Here is a 6,613-nt window from a genome sequence, read left to right on the forward strand (position 1 = left end):
CTTACAGCAAGAAACATTCCCACCCCCTCCATACACAGAGTAGACAGAGATGGGCAACTTGGACATTGGATACCCAAATGGGGAGCAAGGGACTACAAAGGCAAGAAGTGACTGGCTTACAAACTTTCAAGAGGGAACCTAGAGCTAGGGGGCATGGAGGAAGGCAGAATCACCAGTGAGTACTATCCAATCTGTCTAGGTGGAACTGATGAAATGAAATGCAGATAGGTAGCTTGCGATACTGTAGGAAATAATGGTTATGAAGACTGATTGTGAGGGTTGGAAATGCAAAGGTAGACGTTTTGTAGCAAGGAAGGGAGTGATTATTTCTCCAGTCTAGGAGCGGAGGTCTCTGGGACCATCAACGAAGAGCCGAGAGCGGGACCCTACCCAGAGAAGCAGAGATGCCTGAGATGGAGACAGAGAAGATGACGTGGAATGATGAAGCGGCTGGGGACTTTGGATCCAGAGAGGGAGAGGGACTGTGGGCCTAAGACTGGGGGTGGGGGGTGTAGTATAGAGGACGGGTTTCTAGGATATACCCTTTGGTCGGAAGATGATGCATGAAGGGGATTGGAACCATGGCAATGAAATGATATACGATGGAATGAATGTAAAACTAAAGTTCTCTCATATATACTATCATATAATGCACAATAAAACATTAAAAAAAAAATAATAATAACCCTAAAAGGAAAAAACTGCCAAACAAGAATCGTCTATCCAGCAAAACTATCAATCAAATAAGATGGTGCAATCAGAACAGTCCAGGATAAACAGAAGCTAAGAGATTTTGTCAAAGCCAATCCAGCACTTCAAAACATCCTAATGGGAGTTCATTGGACTGAAAACCAACAAGAATAGACAGCAAACAGAGATTGACAAATGTGGCAACACAGACGACAGATAGCAGAGTTCAGAACAGAACAAAATTACTACAAAGAATTCAAAGGCGGTGGGAGGTCAATCGGAGTTCAAAATAATAACACTGTCAAAGAAGGGAAAAATATAGGAATAGAGAGACCCAGGTGGTGAGGAGGTCAGGTAGATTACAGGATACAATAGAGTGTCTTAAGTGGAGGGAAAAGTTAATAGACTATAGGGTAACCCCAAAGAAAGTTAATACTTCGCAAATTACCATGGAAATGAACATCCAAGTAGAATAAGGAAACATGAACACTAAAACAAATTGACAAGAAATAGCACAAAAACCACAAACTCAACACAAGAAGGCATGCAGAATGACAGAATGAAGAGTACTACTAAAAAATTAAGAAATGGCAGCAATTAGTTCATACCTATCAATAATTTCATTTAATATCAATGGATTAAATGCACCTGTGAAGACACAGAGAGTGTCAGAATGGATAAGAAAGCAAGACCCTTCAATATGCTGCCTGCAAGAGACACACCTTACACACATAGACAAAAACAGACTAAAAGTTAAAGGATGGAAAAAAAACATACAAAACTAATTGCAAAAACAAACAAGCAGAAGTGGCAATACTAATCTCTCATAAGGTAAACTTTAAAACAAAAAACAGCATAAATGATAAAAAAAAAAAGGACACTATCTCATGATGAAAGAACAAATTGAGTAAGACAACATAATCATAATAAATATCTACGCTCACATGAAAGAGCAGCAAGATATATGAAGCAAACACTACTAGAATTGAAGAAAGAAATAGATAAATCTACAATTATAGTGGGAGATTGTAATATGCCACTTTTGAAAAGGGACAGAACAACCAGAAAGAAACTCCACAAAGTTACAGAGGAACTAAAAAGCACAATCAATGATCTTGACCCATGTACAGAGCATTCAGCCCAAGAACAGCACAATACATTCTTCTCCAGTGCACATGGAACATTCTCCAGAATACACCATGTGTTAGGTCAGAAAGCAAGGCTCCATAAATTTATAAACATCAAAATACTACAAAGCATTTTTTCAGACCACAATGCTATAAAAATAGAAATCAACAATAAGAAGACCAAGTAAATAAAGCCGAATACATGGAAACTTAATAACACCCTGCTGAAAAGCGACTGGGTTAAAAGAAAAAATTAAATGTGAATTCACAAATTTCCTAGAAACAAACGAGAATGAAAACAGGACGTACCAAAAATCTTTGGCACACGGCGAAAGCGGTGCTGACAGGACAATTTATTGCAATACATGTGCACATCCAAAAAGAAGAAAGAACCAAAATTAACACATTAGCACAGCATCTGCAACAATTAGAAACAGACCAACAGAGGGAACCTATAGTCACCAAATAAATGAGATGGAAAACAGAAAAACTATATATAAAGAATCAAGGACAAGGAGCTGGTTTTTTGAAAGGATTAATAAAATTGACAAACCATTGGCAAACCTAACTAAAGAAAAGAGGGAGAAGACACAAATAACTCACATTAGAAACCACATGGGCGACGTCACAACAGAAACAAAGGAAATCAATAGGATAATAACAATACTATGATGAGCTTTATTCCAAAAAATTCGAAAACTTAGAAGAGATGGATATATTTTTAGAAAAACACGACCTACCTAAACTTAGTAGAAAACGAACAGACCCACAATAAAAGAAGAAATTGATCAGTTCATCAAAAACTCCCAACCAAAAGAAGTCCAGGCCCAGATGGCTTCACTAGTGAGTTCTACCAAAAGTTCAGGGAAAAGCTGTTACCAATTCTACCCAAATTATTCCAGAATATAAAAGAGGACGGAAGGATCAGAAGGCGGCAAGGACTGAGGGACGCAGTTTTTGACCCTGTGTTTGGGGAATTCAACTGAGAATGGAGATTGAAAATGAAATTCAAGACAGGTTAATGGAAGAGGAAAGCATAAAGAAAAAAGATAATGAAAAAAAGAAAAGGTCTCGGGTTAAACAAGTGCTAGCTGACATTGCTAAGCAAGTAGATTTCTGGTTTGGAGATGCAAATCTACATAAGGATAGATTTCTGAGAGAACAGATAGAAAAATCTAGAGATGGATATGTTGATATATCACTTCTTGTGTCATTTAACAAAATGAAAAAATTGACCACTGATGGAAAATTAATTGCCAGGGCATTGAAAAGTTCAGCTGTTGTAGAATTGGATTTACAAGGCACCAGGATCCGTAGAAAAAAGCTTCTAGGTGAAAGACCAAAGGATGAAGATGAGTGGACTGTGTATGTGGAACTACTTCCCAAAAATGTTAACCACAGCTGGATTGAAAAGGTGTTTGGGAAATGTGGCAATGTCGTTTATATAAGCATCCCACACTATAAATCTACTGGAGATCCGAAAGGATTTGCCTTTGTAGAATTTGAAACAAAAGAACAAGCAGCAAAAGCTATTGAGTTCCTTAACAATCCACCAGAAGAAGCACCAAGAAAACCTGGTATATTTCCTAAGACAGTGAAAAATAAACCTATTCCAGCTCTTAAAGTACCTGAAGAAAAGAAAAAAAAGAAGAAAGGTCACGTGAAGAAGGAAGATAGTGCCCCAGCCACCAAAGAGGCAAATATAGACACAAATAATGAGAACGCCTGTACACTAAAAAGATCTAGGACAACATCTGAGGGGTCAGAAGTAGAAATAACTGAAACCCAAAAGCCTCTCACAAAGAAAAAGAAAAAAACGGGAAAAGACTGAAGCATCAAACTTACCTGATGTAAAACCCGGTAAGAGGAAGAGGAGCTCCACAGATGCAGAATGCCTAGCTCCCAGATCTAAAGTGAAAAAAACCACTCAAAAAGAAAACATTAAAAAGGAAGATAAGGAATTTTCCCAAGAAAACAAAGAAGTCTCCACAGAAGAGGAAAAGGATACAGGAGACAAAGACGGATCTCTTTTAAAAGCAAAAAGGAAGCACAAGAAAAAGCATAAAGAGAGACATAAAATGGGAGAAGAGGTTATACCATTAAGAGTACTATCAAAGAGTTGAATGGATGGATTTGAAAAAGGAGTATTTAGCTCTACAAAAAGCCAACATGGCTTCTTTGAAAAAAAACAATATCCCAAATAAAATCAGAGTCAGAAATGGAAATAGACCATGGAGAACCTAATAAGTCTGGAATGAAAAACGAAAAAATCAACAGTGAAGAATGTCGCCCCCAGGAGGTTAATTCATTGGGACCACAGTTTGTGAGTGGAGTGATTGTGAAGATCATTAGTGCTGGCACCCTACCAGGCAGGAAACAAGTTCGGGATACTTTGGCAGCAATCTCAGAAGTTGTCTATGTTGACTTGCTAGAAGGAGATACAGAATGCCATGCAAGATTTAAGACTCCTGAAGCTGCTCAAGCACTGATAGATGCATGCACAGAAATTCAAAAGAAACACAACTGGAAACTCGAGGTCCTTTCTGGTGATCATGAGCAGAGGTATTGGCAGAAGATTTTGGTAGACAGACAGGCCAAACTGAATCAGCCTCGAGAAAAGAAAAGAGGCACTGAAAAGTTAATCACCAAAGCTGAAAAGATTAGACTGGCAAAGACTCAGCAAGCAAGTAAACACATTAGATTTTCTGAATATGATTGAAGAAAAAAAGAAAATGATATTTCTGAATATTTCATTGGATACTTGAGCTATTAGGAAATCCATCTTTATTAGGATAATGTTACACAAGCCCATACATCTTTATCTTTATTAGGATAATGTTCTAAAGCCCATACATTAATGAAAAGCATACCTTGGTTCCTCAACTTGTATATAAGACTTTTTGTAGAGATAAGTACATGTATACTACAATTTTTGATTAATCTTGATTTTTTTTTTTTGTCGAAAGGGTCTCCTGTTATAGGAACCACAAAGTTACTGAGTAAATAAATGTGTTTGACCATTATCAATTTTATTACTGTATTACAAACAAATACATAATTGTAAAAATAGTCAACATTGTATGAATTCCTAATTTACAAAGAAAAGGTAAAGACTTGAAAAAAAAAAAAAAAAGGACGGAAAACTCCCTAATACTTTTTATGAAGTAAGCATAACACTCATACCAAAACCAGGGAAGGACATCACTTTGAAAGAAAATTATATCCCTCATGAACATGATGCAAAAATTCTGAATAAAATCCTAGACAACAGAATCCAGCAGCAGATCACAAAAATAATACATCATGTCCAAGTTGGTTTCATAAAAGGGATGCAAGGATGGTTCAATATTAGAAAAACAATCAATGTAATCCACCACATAAATAAGAAAGAGTAAGAAAACAACATGATCCTATTGATTGATGCAGAAAAGGCATTTGACAAAATCTAACATCCAATCCTGATAAAATCACTCAACAAAGTAGCAATTGAAGGGAAATTCCTCAACATAATCAAGGGAATATTTACAAAACCAAGAGCCTACATCACTCAATGGAGAGAAACTGAAAGCCTTCCCTCTGCAAACAAGAACCAGGCAAGGATGCCGTTTTTCACCATTCCTATTCAATATTGTTTTTGAAGTCTTAGTCAGAGGTATGCAGCAAGATAGGGAAATTAAAGGCATCCAAATAGGCAAAGAGGAAATAAAACTCTCTCTGTTTGCAAATGATATGATCCTGTACATAGAAAACCTCAAAAGACTCAGTAAAAAAGTTACTAGACATCAATAGAAGGTTCAGCAAAGTGGCAGGGTATACATTCAACATACAAAAATCAGTGGGGTTTCTCTAAAGTAACAAAAACAGCACTGAAAAGTACATTAAGAAAGCAATACCATTTACAATAGCTGCACAAAGGATGAAATATTTAGGAATAAATGTAACCAGAGAAACAAAGGACCTATACAAAGAAAACTACAAAACAGTACTACAAGAAACCAAAAGATGCTTACAAAAATGGAAGAACATACCATGTTTCTGGATAGGAAGACTCAACATCATGAAAATGTCAGTACTGCCCAAAGCAATTTACACATAAAATACAATCCCAATCCAGATCCCAATGACATTCTTCAAAGAGATGAAAAAAAGAATTACAAACTTTATATGGAAAGGAAGGAGACCCAGGATAAGCAAAGCACTGCTTATGAAGAGGAACAAGGTTGGAAGCCTCTCACTCCCCGATTTTAAAATTTACTACATGGGTACAGTAGTCAAAACAGCCTGGTACTGGTACAATGAAAGATACATTGATCAATGGAAAAGAATCTAGAATCCAGAAATTAACCCATCCACATAAAGCCAACTGATTTTTCACAAAGTGTCTAGGTATATTGCATGGGTAGCAGATGGTCTGTTTAGTAAATAGTGCTGGCAGAACTGGAAAGCGAGGTGCAAACAATTGAAACAAGACCTTTACCTCATGCCCTATACAAAAACCAGTTGTTCATGGATTAAAGACCTAAATGTGAATCCCAAAAACTTATGTGCATCAAAAGACATCACTAAAAGAGTAAAAAGGGAACCCAAAGAATGTGAAAAAAATCTCTTGCAACAACACATCAGACAAGGGACTCATTTCTAAAATATACAGGAAACTATAACACCTCTACAAGAAAAAGACAAATAACCCAATTAAAAAATGGGCACAGGACATGAATAGACACTTCACCGAGGACATCCGGGCAGCCAACAAACATATGAAGGAATGCTCACGATCACTAGCCATTGTTGTTGTT

General features: G+C 36.8%; 1 protein-coding gene and 1 pseudogene across 1 annotated transcript in view; both read left to right on the forward strand.

The window, feature by feature from the left end:
• The window catches only part of DIAPH2 (diaphanous-related formin 2), a 1,391,152-nt gene that overhangs the window by 266,587 nt on the left and 1,117,952 nt on the right, over nt 1-6,613 (forward strand). The gene's annotated exons all lie outside the window — the stretch shown is intronic.
• On the forward strand, nt 2,806-4,536 carry LOC102836132 (annotated as a pseudogene).

Source organism: Chrysochloris asiatica, unplaced genomic scaffold (assembly GCF_000296735.1).
Source record: "Chrysochloris asiatica unplaced genomic scaffold, ChrAsi1.0 scaffold00180, whole genome shotgun sequence".
NCBI classification, from domain to species: domain Eukaryota; kingdom Metazoa; phylum Chordata; class Mammalia; order Afrosoricida; family Chrysochloridae; genus Chrysochloris; species Chrysochloris asiatica.